We start from the raw sequence: 13,537 nt of genomic DNA on the forward strand, positions 1-13,537 counted from the left end.
TTGCTCTGCTCTGAGTCCAACACATGAAAAGCTAGACTTTCACCCTTCTGGCAGGACATTGAAAAAGCCTTCTCCAGGAAATACAGCTAGCCCATGAGGAGAGATATGACATTGGAAAGATACTGACATTGGAAGTTTTCTCATTCAGGAAACCCACCCTGATGCTCCTGCAGTAAACCTCACACCCAACCAGGCCCCCTCTCACATATTCAAGCCAGTGTCACAGAATCTCAGTCTTCAATATCATCAGGTACAAAAACTGTGAGAGGTCCAAGAAAAGCCTTTAACTAAGGAGCTTGAAAATAAAATAGAGATAGAAAAGGGTTTTTGAAAAAAAAAATCAAATAAATGTCAAAAACCTCACAAAGAGAAGCTACCATAACTCTGAAACAAGAACGGATTTCTACCCCAATATAAACAAATAAGTAAATAAATAGAATGTTCCAAAAACATAAGGAAAAAAAAAAGAAAGAAAGAAAGAAAGGAAGGAAGAAAGAAACAGAAAATAGGAGATAAAACTAGGACAATTAGGAACTTGATGAAGGAATATTGGCATTTTTTAAAAAGGCCAGAAAGAGAGAATGGAGAGGAGATAGTTAATGATCTGAGTTTCCAGACTGAAACATTCACCAAGAAGAGAGCAGTCTAGTGTCAAATACTGAAGGCGAGGAGAAGATCCTGCACTATTATAAAGAGGAAAGAAAATGTCTAGATCATATACATAAGATCGGGAATTAGTGAGAATAAAAATGTTTCTAAAAACTTAGGTAAAGGCTATTGTTCTGTAGTCATGGTAACAAGAAGCCATTAAAACTGTTTTTAAACACATTTAATTGATCAAAGTCCCCTCTCTCTAGTAAACATGCCTTTGTCAAAGAATCAGATGAATCCTTCATTTTGACCTTTGACCACTCAGGAATGGATTTGTTCCAACAAACACACCCAAGGAAGTGTGAGAATCCCTACAAATGATAGCAACCCACTGAGGCCTTCCAAGTCCACCAGTCCCTGAACTCCATGCTTCCCCCAAACCCTAGACAAGCTGGGCAGTCTGCCCTGCTTAGAGAGACTGTGCTGCCTACAGTAGCTCTTCCTTCCTATAGCAAGCAGTAACCTCAGCTGTGTCTTTTTATTTCAGATATTGAGTCTCATCAGCCTTTGACATAGTTTGAATTTTAACTTCTGAACAGGAGCACTGAAAGCTACAAAGAGGGGTGCCTGGGTGGCTCAGTCAGTTTGGTTCGGTTCAGGACATGGTCTTGTAGTCATGGGATCGAGCCCCACATTGGGCTCTGGGCTCATCGCAGAGTCTGCTTCAAATTCTCTCTCCCTCTGTCGCTTCCCAATTCATGTCCTCTTTCTCTCAAATAAATAAATAAATAATCTTTAAAAAAAAAAAAAAGAAGAAGAAGAGAGCTACAAAGCAATGAATAATGGTTTTGAAAATTCTGAGGAAAATAATCAACAACCTAGAATGGTATACCCAATCTATCATTTAAATACAAGAATTTTTAAAAGGGCATGCAAGATCTTTTTTAAATATATTTTATTAAATTCAGTTAGTTAACATATAGTGTATCATTAGTTTCAGATGTAGAGTTCAGTTATTCATTCATTGCCCATAACACCCAGTGCTCACTATATCATGTGCCCTCCTTAATGCCTGTCACCCAGTAACTCCATCTCCCTAACCCCCCTCCATCAACCCTCAGTTTGTTTCCTATAGTTAAGAATCTCTTAATAGTTTGTCTCCCTCTCAGATTTCGTCTTATTTTACTTTTCCCTCCCTTCCCCTATAAGCCTGTTTTGTTTCTTAAATTCTACATATGAGTAAAACCATCTGATAATTGTCTTTTTCTGACTGACTTATTTCGCTCAGCATAATGCCCTCCAGTTCCATCCATGTCAATATAAATGGTAAGATTTCATCCTTTTTGATGACTGAGTCATATTCCATTACGTGTACACACACATCTTTATCCATTCATCTGTTGTAGATATCTGGGCTCTTTCCATTGTTTGGCTCTTATGGACATTGCTGCCATAAATGTTGGGGTGCAGGTGGCCCTTCGTATTACTACATTTGTATCCTTTGGGGTAAATACCTATAGTATTTAGTAGTAGTGCAACTGCTGGGTTGTAGGGTAGCTTTGTTTTCAACTTTTTGAGGAATCTCCATATTGTTTTCCAGAGTGGCTGCACCAGCTTGCATTCCCACCAACAGTGTAGGAGGGTTTCCCTTTCTCTGTGACCTCACCATTTGTCATTTCCTGACTTGTTAATTTTAGCCATTCTGACTAGTGGGAGTTGGTATTTCACTGTGTTTTTTATTTGTATTTCCCTGATTCCGTGTGGTGTTCAGCATTTTTTCATGTGTCTGTTGGCCATTTGTATGTCCTCTTTGGAGAAATGTCTGTTCATGTCTTCTGCCCATTTCTTGACTGGATTTTTTTGGTTTTTGGGTGTTGAGTTTGGTAAGTTCTTTCTAGATCTTGGATATTAGCTCTTTTTCTGATAAGACATTTGCAAATACCTTCTCCTGTTCTGTTGGTTGTCTTTTGGTATTGATGACTATTTCCTTTGCTGTGCAAAAGCTTTTTATCTTGAGGAGGTTCCAATAGTTCATTTTTGCTTTTAATTCCCTTGCCTCTGGAGACATGTCTAGCAAGAAGTGCACCTCCAAGGCTGAAGAGGTTGCTGCCTGTGTTCTCCTCCAGGATCTTGATGGACTCCCCTCACATTAGGTCTTTCAACCATTTTGAATTTATTTTCATGTATAGTATAAGAAAATGGTCCAGTTTCATTCTTCCACATGTGGCTTTCCAATTTTCCCAACACCATTTATTGAAGAGACTATCTTTTCTCCATTTGGACATTCTTTCCTGTTTTGTCAAAGCTTAGTTGACCATAGAGTTGGGGTTCATTTCTGGGTTCTCTTTTTTGTTGCATTGATCTACATGTCTGTTTTTTTTTTTTTGCTGGTACCATACTGTCTTGATGATTTTAGCTTTGTAATAGAGCTTGAAGCCTGAAATTGTGATGCCACCAGCTTTGGTTTTCTTTTTCAATATTTCTGTGGCTATTCGAGGTCTTTTCTGTTCCATACAAATTTTAGGATTATTTGTTCCAGCTCTGTGAAAAATGTCAATGGTATTTTGATTGGGATTGCATTGAAAGTGTAGATTGCTCTGGATAGCAAAGACATTTTAACAATATTTGTTTTTCCAATCCATGAGCATGAAATGTTTTTCCATTTCTTTGTGTCTTCCTCAACGTCTTTCATAAGGGTTCTGTAGTTCTCAGTATACAGGTATTTTACCTCTTTGGTTAGGTCTATTCCTAGGTTTCTTATGACTTTTGGTACAATTGTAAATGGAATCAATTTGTTAATTCCTCTTTCTTCTGTCTTGTTTTAGTGTATAGAATGCAACTAACTTCTGTGCATTGATTTTATATCCTACCATGTTGCTGAATTCTTGTAGGAAATCTATCAATTTTTTACTGGAGTCTTGGTTTTCAACATAACATATCATGTCATCTACAAAGAATGAAAGTTTGACTTCTTCGTTGTCAATTTGGATGCCTTTTATTTCTTTTTGTAGTGAGTGTGTACATTGCTGTTGTGTCCCTGACCTTAGGGGAAAAGTTCTCAGTTTTTCCCCATTGAGAACGGTATTTGCTGTGGGCTTTTTGTAGCTGGCTTTTATGATATTGTGGTATGTCCTCTCTATCCCTATACTGTGGAGAGTTTTAATGAAGAAAGGATGCTGTACTTTGTTAAATGCTTTTTCTGCATCATTTGAGAGGATCATATGGTTCTTGTCTTTTCTTTTATTAATGAAATATATCACGTTGATTGATTTGCAAATATTGAACACCCTTTCAGCCCAGGAAAAAGTCCCACTTGATCATGGTGAATAATGTGGTGAATAATCCTTTCAACGTACTGTTGGATCCTATTGGCTAGTATCTTGGTGAGAATTTTAGCATCAGTGTTTATCAGAGATATTAGTCTGTAATTGGTCTGTAATTGTTAGCAATTTTGGTAGGTTGTCAAGTTTTGATATCAAGGTAATGCTGGCCTCATAGAACAAGTTTGGAAGTTTTCCTTCCCTTTCTATTTTTTGAAACAGCTTTAGAAGAATAGGTATTAATTCTTTAAATATTTGGTAGAATTCCGCTTGGAAGCCATCAGGCTCTGGACTCTTGTTTGTTGGGAGGTTTTTGATTACTGCTTCAGTTGCCTTGCTGTAAGTTATGGGTCTGTTCAGGTTTTCTGTTTCTTCCTGTTTGAGTTTTGGTAGTTTATATGTTTCTAGGAATGCATCCATTTCTTCCAGATTGCCTAATTTGTTGGCATATAATGGCTCATAATATGTTATTATAATTGTATTTCTTTGGTGTTGGTTGTGATCGCTCCTCTTTCATTCATTATTTTATTTATTTGGGTCCTTTCTCTTTTCTTTGTGATAAGTCTAGCTAGGAGTTTATCAACCATATTAATTCTTTCAAAACACAGCTCCTAGTCTCATTCCAACTGTTCTTTGGTTTCTATTCCACTGATTTTTGCTCTAATCTTTATTATTTCTAAACTTTATTTATTTCTCTTCTCCCACAGAGTTTAGGCTTTATTTTCTGTTCTTTTCCCTGACCCTTTAGGTGTAAGGTTAATTTGTGTATTTGAGACTTTTCTTGTTTCTTCACAAAGGTCTGTATTGCTATATACCATTCCCTTAAGACTGCCTTTGTTGCATCCCAAAGGTTCTGAATTGTTGTGCTTTCATTTTCATTTGCTTCCATGAATTTTAAAAAGTTCTTCTTTAATTTTCTGGTTGATTGGTTCATTCTTTAGTAGGATGTTCTTTAGCCCCCAAGTATTTGAGTTCATCCTAAATTTTCTCTTGGAATTGAGTTCAAGTTTCAAACCACTGTGGTCTAAGAATATAAAGAGAATAATCCCAATTTTTTGGTACTGTTAAGACCTGATTTGTGACGTAATATGTGATCTATTCTGGAGAATGTTCCATGTGCACTTGAGAAGAATTTGTATTCTGTTGCTCTGAATATATCTGTGAGGTCCATCTGGCCCAGTGTATCATTCAAAGTCCTTGTTTCCTGGTTGATCTTCTGCTTGGATGATCTGTCTATTGCAGTGCGGGGGAAGTTAAGGTCTCCTACTATTATCGTATTATTGCCAATGTGATTTTTAAAATTTTGCTATTAATTGGTTTATATAACTGCTCCCAAGTTAGAGGCATAAATATTTAGAATTGTTAGATCTTCTTGTTGGATAGACCCTTTAAGTATGATATAGTGTCCCTCTTCATCTCTCATCACAGTCTTTGGTTTAAAATCTAATTTGTCTATAAGGATTGCTACGCTAGCTGTTCTTTGATGTCTATTAGCATGATAAATGGTTTTCCACCCCCTCACTTTCACCTGGAGATGTTTTGGGGTCTAAAATGAGTCTAGAGGGCGCCTGGGTGGTTCAGTGGTTAAAGCCTCTGCCTTCGGCTCAGGTCATGATCCCAGGGTCCTGGGATCGAGCCTCACATTGGGCTCTCTGCTCGGCAGGGAGCCTGCTTCTTCCTCTCTCTCTCTCTCTGCCTGCCTCTCTGCCTACTTGTGATCTGTCTGTCAAATAAATAAAAATCTTAAAAAAATAAAATAAAATAAATAAAAAATAAAATGAGTCTCGGGACGCCTGCAAGGTCCTGGGATTGAGTCTTGCATCAGGCTCTCTGGCCTCTCTGCCTACTTGTGGTCTCTGTCAAAAGAATAAGTAAAAATCTTTTAAAAAAATTAATTTAAAAAATTTTTTAAAAAATAAAATAAAACGAGTCTCTTGGGGCACCTGGGTGGCTCAGTGGGTTAAAACCTCTGCCTTCGGCTCAGGTAATGAGCTCAGTGTCCTGGGATCGAGCCCTGCATCGGGCTTTCTGCTCAGCAGGGAGCCTGCTTCCCTCTCTCTTTCTCTGTCTGCCTCTCTGCCTACTTGCGATCTGTCAAATAAATAAATAAATAAATAAAATCTTTTAAAAAATAAAAATAAAATAAAATGAGTCTCTTGTAGACCACATATCAATGGGTCTTGCTTTTTTATCCAATCTGATACCCTGTATCTTTTGTTTGGAGCATTTAAATCATTATATTCAGAATAACTATTGAAAGATATGACTTTAATGCCACTGTATTACCTCTAAAGTCACTGTTTCTGTAGACTGTCTCTGTTCCTTTCTTGTCTATGTTACTTTTGGGTTCTCTCTTTGCTTAAACAATCTCCTTTAATATTTCTTGTAACATTGGTTTAGTGATCACAAATTCTTTTAGTTTATGTTTGTCCTGGAAGCTCTTTATCTCTCCTTCCATTCTGAATGACGGCCTTGCTGAATATAGTACGTTTGGCTGCATATTTTTCTCATTTAGCCCCTTGAATATATCATGCCAGTCCTTTCAGGCTTGCCAGGTCTCTGTGGATAGGTCTGCTGCCAGCCTTATGTCTCCACAGTTGTAGGTTAAAGTTCTCTTATCTCAAGCTACTTTCAGAATTTTCTCTTTATCTCTAAAATTTGCAAACTTCACTGTTATATATCAGAGTGTTGATCTATTTTATTGAATTTGAGGGGGTTTCTCTGTGTCTCCTGGGCTTGAATGCTTGTTTCCTTTTCCAGATTAGGGAGGTTCTCAGCTATAGTTTGTTCAAATACACCTTCTGTTTCTCTCTTTCTCTCTCTCTTTCCCCATCTTCCAGGACCCCTATTACTCTAGTATTATTGCCCTGTAATGGTATCACTGATTTCTCAAAGCCTCCCCTAATGATCCAGTAGTTGTTTTTCTCTTTTTGTCAGCTTCCTTACTTTCCATTATTTTGTCTTCTATATCACTTTCTCTTCTTCCTCATTTGCCCTAGCAGTTAGAGCTTCCATTTTTTACTGCATCTCAGTAATAACCTTTTTATTTTCAGTCTGACTAGATTTTAATCATTTTTATTACTGCACTAACGGATTCTCTAGTGTCTTTTATGTTTTTTTCAATCCCAGCTACTATCTTTATAGTTGTTGTTTTGAATTCTAGTTCCAACATTTTACTTATATCCATATTGATTATATCTATGGCAGAGTGTATTTCCTCTGGTTATTTCTTTTGTTATGAATTTCTCCTTCTAGTCATTTTGTCCAGAAAAGAAAGGAGGAAAGAAAAAAAGGGGGATGGGGAGGCAGCAAAACCAGCAATAATAATATCATCATCAACAACAAAAACTTCAGCAAGTGTTTCTGTTATATACTGTGTATACTTTGTTGTTGTGTTTTGGCTGCTCTTTCCCACTGTTTCTTTCTTCTACAGAGTTCCTCCTTGCTTGTAATGGGAAGTGTTTGTTCTTTTAAGTAGGTATGCTTTTATTTATTTGTGAAGTTAAGCCAGAAGCTGATGTTTTAGAGCTTTCTTTAACCAGTAGACTTGGTATATTCTGGGGTTTGTGTTAGTCTTTGAGGGAGAGGCCTGCTGTGCTGGCTCAAACACTAACTTGAAGGGCATGCAAGATCTTAAACAGTTTACTTCTCATATACCCATTCTGTGGAAGTCATTGGAAGAAACCAACTAAGAGGAAGATAGGGGTTACTGGAAATAGGAAATCCAATTTGGGGCAGGGGAGCAAAAGACAATAATGAATATGGTGAAGAGTGCAGGATATTAGTTATACCCCCAAGCAAACCAGTCCACACTGCAGATTGTACCAGTTATCTAGTATTTCATAACCAATCAACCCAACATGCAGTGACTTAAAACAACCATCTTTAACTGACATTTTACTGGAAAGTTCATCTTACTGATCATAGCTAGGCTGACTTATGCATTTGTGGTTAGTTGGCAGTTCAGCTAGAATTGATAGGTTCCAGATGGCTGCACACTGCACACTGACTGGGTAGTGGCTAGGGCCATGAACGTGAATGGCCTATGTTTCTTTCCTTATCCAGCAGGTGAATATTGCTCTTCACATGGCAGTAGGGTTCTAAGAGCCCAAAGCACAAGGACTTTTCAAACCTCTACTATGTCACATTTGCTAACATTTCATTTGCCCAAACAAATCTCATTGACCCAAATAAATCTCAAAGTGGAAATTGTACTCAAAGTTATACAGCAAGGGAGCAGGGATATATAAGAAAGGGAATCTTTGTTGGCCATTTTTTTTTTAGCAATCTACCACTGAGCTTATCAAAAGATTCCAGGAGAAAATTCTTTAAGAAGACAAAATTGGCCAAATATTCTCAATGTGTCTGAACATGTGAGAGAATATTAAGACAATTGTTAAAGAGTTTGATGTTCAACTTAAGAGAAAGAAAACTAAGCAAAAGGGGAAAAATAGTTTTTAGTAACTCTGAGGATAACAGAACATTGTTCAGCAAATAAAAATAACCATAGTTTGTAACAAACTTATTGGTAACTAGTGTTTACTTAGTCATATGACAGTCAGCACTGAATATTGAACTAACCAAAATTATATTTTGACCATATTAGGAGAAAAAAATGGGGTGTAGAAAGTGGGTACATATAGTAGGGCAGGAAAGATAAAACAGTGGAGTTCTACTCCCTGGTCCTCTTCCTGAAGGGAAATCAAGACATTATATTTAAAACTAGAAAGTCCAGGGGTGCCTGGGTGGCTCAGTGGGTTAAGCCACTGCCTTCGGCTGGGGTCATGATCTCAGGGTCCTGGGATCGAGTCCCGCATCGGGCTCTCTGCTCAGCAGGGAGCCTGCTTTCCTCTCTCTCTCTCTCTCTCTCTGCCTCTCTGTCTACTTGTGATCTCTCCCTGTCAAATAAATAAATAAAATCTTTAAAAAATAAAATAAAATAAAACTAGAAAGTCCAGAAATAACAATGCAAGAATGCTACCTAGAGAAATGGGTACTAATACCAAAACAATTAGGTAAAAGATGAGAAGCTGTTGTGTTTCACAATCAGCCATACAGAAATATTTGTATTCAACATTATGTGCATGTTAACTTAAATACAAATAAAAGAGAGACAGAAAATAAAGTGATTAATGTCTTTAATATGGACTGATATGTAATAGTCTCTCATATCAAACAACAAAAGGCAAGATGCAGAAGAGCTTGTATATTAAACAATTATTTATGTTTTAAAAATGAAGTGGCAGGGTACCTGGGTGTCTCAGTTGGTTAATGGACTGCCTTCAGCTCAGGTCATGATCCTGGAGTCCCGGGATTGAGTCCCCCAATGGTCTCCTGCTCAGCAGGGAGTCTACTTCTTCCTCTGACCCCTGCCTTCTCGTGCTCTCTCTCTCATTTTTTCTCTCTCTCTCTCTCTCTCAAATAAATAAATAAAATTCTTCTAAAAAATGGAGTGGTAGATACAAATATATATTTTTGTGTGCCTAGAATAATTCATCAGCAAGCTCTGTTGAGTCTACCTTTAAAATAAATCCCAATTCCAGGGTGCCTGGGTGGCTCAGTGGGTTAAGCTGCTGCCTTCGGCTCAGGTCATGATCTCAGAGTCCTGGGATCGAGTCCCGCATCAGGCTCTCTGCTCAGCAGGGAGCCTGCTTCCCTCTCTCTCTCTGCCTGCCCCTCTGTCTACTTGTGATTTCTCTCTGTCAAATAAATAAATAAAATCTTTAAAAAATAATAATAATAAATAAATCCCAATTCCAGCCACATCTCTCCCTGCATCACTCTCATCCTTCAGAAAGCCATCATCTCATGCCTCTGCTAGGTTAGCAGCTTCTCATTGCTTGACTGGCCTCCCTGCTTCCTTCCTTAAGTCATGTCTCCATAGAGCAGCCCAAGGAATCCAGTTAAAAGAAAAATTAAATCACATCATCCCCCTGTTTAAAACTTTTATTTTTTCAATCAACCAAATAAAACCAGACTCCTCACCAGAGCTCTACAGCCTGACACGATCTGGTTCTGACCTCATGTGTTTCTCATTCTATTTCATTCTTACATCAGGGTCTTTGTAATTCATAGCCCCTCTGCCCTAGAATGTTTTTCTCAGACACAGTGAGGCTGACCTCTCAATCAGATCTGTGTTCAAATGTCATCTCCCTAGAGAGAACTTTCCTAGTTCCTCTCTCTGCACCCTCCCTCCTTATATACCACTTACCTATCATTGTCTATCACCCCACCCTCATTTATTTTTCTTCATAGCACTTAGCATCACTTGACATTTAATTATATATTTAATATTTAGTTGTTTATTAGTTGTCTCCCCCAACAGAACATAATTAGTGTCCCATGAGGAACACTACAATCTAAAGTCCCATGATGGAAGCCATATTTGTCTGTTTTGTTTATTGCATTTATCCCCAAGCACCTAAAACAGGGTCTAGCGCATAGGAGCTATTAATACATTTCTTTTGAATAAATTAATAAACAAAAATACACACATACAGACACAAACACACACACACACACACACACAAGAAAAACCCTTCCAACTATTTATAGTGGTTGCTTGAAGGAAGGAAATTGGGAACTTGGGTGTTAGGCATGAGAAAGCAAGAGAAACTTACTTTTCACTTCTCTATGTCCCATGACCTTCAAACTCCTCCATCTGTCGGAGTCCTGGCAGTGGTCTCCATGTTACCACATGCCACAGCACACTAGGGTAAAAACGGGAAAGGTGAGAACATTTATTTAGATTTACTTTTTTCCTAAAAGAAAGAAGACATTATTCACATTGAATTCATAGATTTTTGAGTACATGTAAATAATTTATAAATTACATTCTGAATTGCATGTTCAATTTTTTTCTTAAACTGACAAGGATATAAAATCAATAGAGTTTTGGTCTATAAATTTGGTCACAAACTGGCATGTTTGATTTGTCTCACACTGTTTTAAAATTGTTGAATCAACACTTAAGTCCAAAAATTTCACCTAAGATTCCAGATATCTGGGGTTTTTTTGAGACACCAGGGTTGCTGTAGATACCAGTCCTGTAATTCCTAGAGCCATGTGAGCACAGCCCTATTCAGAAGGTATGTAGTTGTGTGCACCATGGTTTTCCCCAATGGCTTTCTGTGTTCAGCTCACCTCACTTCCTGCAGGCATTTCAGTTTATGACCCTATTCTGACTGTTTCCTCAACCTTAGCCAAATAATTTGTACCTCATAGCTCAAAGGATTGAGTTCAGAACTATCCCTATCTCTGCACTGCATACTCATTCAGTCCTGCTGAGCAAGAGTAATAGGGGACAGAGCAAATGTTGAGACAACCATGATTAACTGAAGAGTGTGAATCATAGTCCCTCAGTTGTACCTTGGCTGAGAGCAGCCTGAGAACCACGATTTGCAATGCTGTGCCTTGATATCCTAATTATATGCAGTCCTTCTTTGTTATATTTGTATCTACAACCTCATAGAAACTTCTCGTAAGGAGTGCTTTGTGTATAGCATTTCTGAGCTCCTTAGAGTATTGAGTATTGAGAACATTTAATAGAGACTTGGTTACATGAGTAACATAAAAAAGCATGGATACACCTGAAACTAATATCCTATTGTATGTTAAGTATATCTCAATTTAAAAAAAAAAAAAACATGCTTACTGCTCACTTATAATTTATGTCACCATTGTTTGCATAAATATAAGGAGATAGTAAAAGACATGCATAGACTCAGGCACACACACGAATATTCATTTAGTAAAAGCAAGAAGAATATCTTGGTCATTTTTCTTTCCCTGTCTGCCTAGGGAAATGGCTTCACTATAAAACAGGTGCACTCTAATAACTGGATGAGTGGATGAATAAATGAGTGAATAAAGTCCACAATGTCCACCTAGATAATAATTGTTAAGTACAATTTATCAAGCATTATCTGTGGACTGGCCACTGAGCTAAGTCTGTAATGTCATTTTCTCATTTAATACTCTGAATAATTATATATGGGAAGTGTTTTTTTTTTCCTTTATTATTACAAACAAGGAAATAAGACTTAAAAAGGTGAAATAAGTAATCCACAGCCACACAACTACTAAATGGCAGACCCAGGATTCAAACCCAGGACTTCCCAAAGCTAGCAGTCCTTACTAAGAAAAACCAAAAACCAACCAACCAAACAAACAAAAAAACCTTGTGGATGAGAAGACGTTGAAATTTCTCCAATATTCACATCCAGTGACATAGTTGTCACAAAAAAATAAGCTATAAAATCAGCATATTCTGCAAGAACAGAACAGAAGTTAAGACTGTCTTTAGCCAAATTAATAGGGTGGAAAAATGAGGGCATTCAGAATAAAACCCAGTATGAATTTAAGTAAATGACCAAGAGAAGTTACAACCTCCACATTTTAAAAACTTGACTGGAAGTTAGAGATGACCTTGAAAATAATAGACAGTTGGAAATTACCCGTTATAAAAAGGGGAAGTTGCCCCTTGGGCACAACTTCTATTTATTGTAGATAAAAAGTAGTAACCAGACAAATTAAAAAAAAAACATTACAAGATTAAAAATCCAGTTTCATTCATCCAACAGGAGCACTTCCTCCATGACTAAGGGACTGTTGGGCAAAAGAGATAAACAGGTTGATGGCTTAGGCTCCACTCCCAAGGAATTCATCATTCCCTAGAAGAGCTGAGAGGTTTACACTAGAAAAAGAGACCACTAGGTGAAGTGAAGGGAGAAGAAGTCTTCTTCTCCCTCTCTCTGCCTGCCACTTCCCCTGCTTGTGGTCTCTCTCTCTCTCTCTCTCTCTCAAATAAATAAATAAAATCTTAAAAAGAGAGAGAGAGAGAGACCACTCTCAGCCCAGGCCGCATAAACAGCACACACCACTAAGAGAGAGATGCTGTAACTGGAGTACTTCTCAAGATAAAAGATTTAAATAAATTAATCAGAATTGTTCTGAACATGATAAGGGGCTCAGATGGCAGAGGGTGAGGCAACTGTTGAATAAAAAGAAATATACATATTTCTCCAGTAGAAGAGCTTGAGGCAATCTGTTTAATGAAAAGGAAAATATGTTAATTAGATGGAAAGCTGAAGGTCTGGTGTGTGTGTGTCCGTGTGTGTGTGTCTGTGTGTGTGTCTGTGTGTTTGTGCACACATGCGGGACTGTGAATAAAAGATCCAAGAAGAAACCCTAAGCTGGCTGACAGACCATTTATGGGGTGATGTGAGGGAGACTTTTAGTTTACTACCACAATTTTTCTATTTCTTTCCTTATTTGAACAAATAACACATAAATTTGTCTTCCTTTCTGTAAGGACCTATTTAGAAACTGTCCCTGCTCCCCTCCCCCCAGGGGATTTACTTGGAGACAAGTCCCGGAAACCAGCTTCAGGTTACAAAGCCCAAATACAAAGGTGGGTCAGGCCAGGTGGAGACTTCAGTCACTGGGGGGGATGCATACTGTTTCCCTGGTTACCAAGGAGTATGGGCCCTGCCCTTTGGGATCCTTTTGGGCGTCAATCCCAATCAAGGTGTAATAGGCTGGTACAAATGTCTGCTAGAGTAAATTGTAACTCAACTGATCACCTAGCATCACTGTGGAGTTTCCTGTGTGTGTTACAATTTCAC

General features: G+C 37.9%; 1 long non-coding RNA gene across 1 annotated transcript in view; it reads right to left on the bottom strand.

Moving 5' to 3' along the window:
• The window catches only part of LOC116596739, a 100,066-nt gene that overhangs the window by 56,439 nt on the left and 30,090 nt on the right, over window positions 1-13,537 (bottom strand). Inside the window, exon 2 of the long non-coding RNA XR_004288294.1 lies at window positions 10,532-10,621. This is a non-coding gene — a long non-coding RNA (uncharacterized LOC116596739). The remainder of the gene's footprint in view (window positions 1-10,531; window positions 10,622-13,537) is intronic.

Source organism: Mustela erminea, chromosome 8, assembly GCF_009829155.1.
Source record: "Mustela erminea isolate mMusErm1 chromosome 8, mMusErm1.Pri, whole genome shotgun sequence".
NCBI classification, from domain to species: Eukaryota; Metazoa; Chordata; class Mammalia; order Carnivora; family Mustelidae; genus Mustela; species Mustela erminea.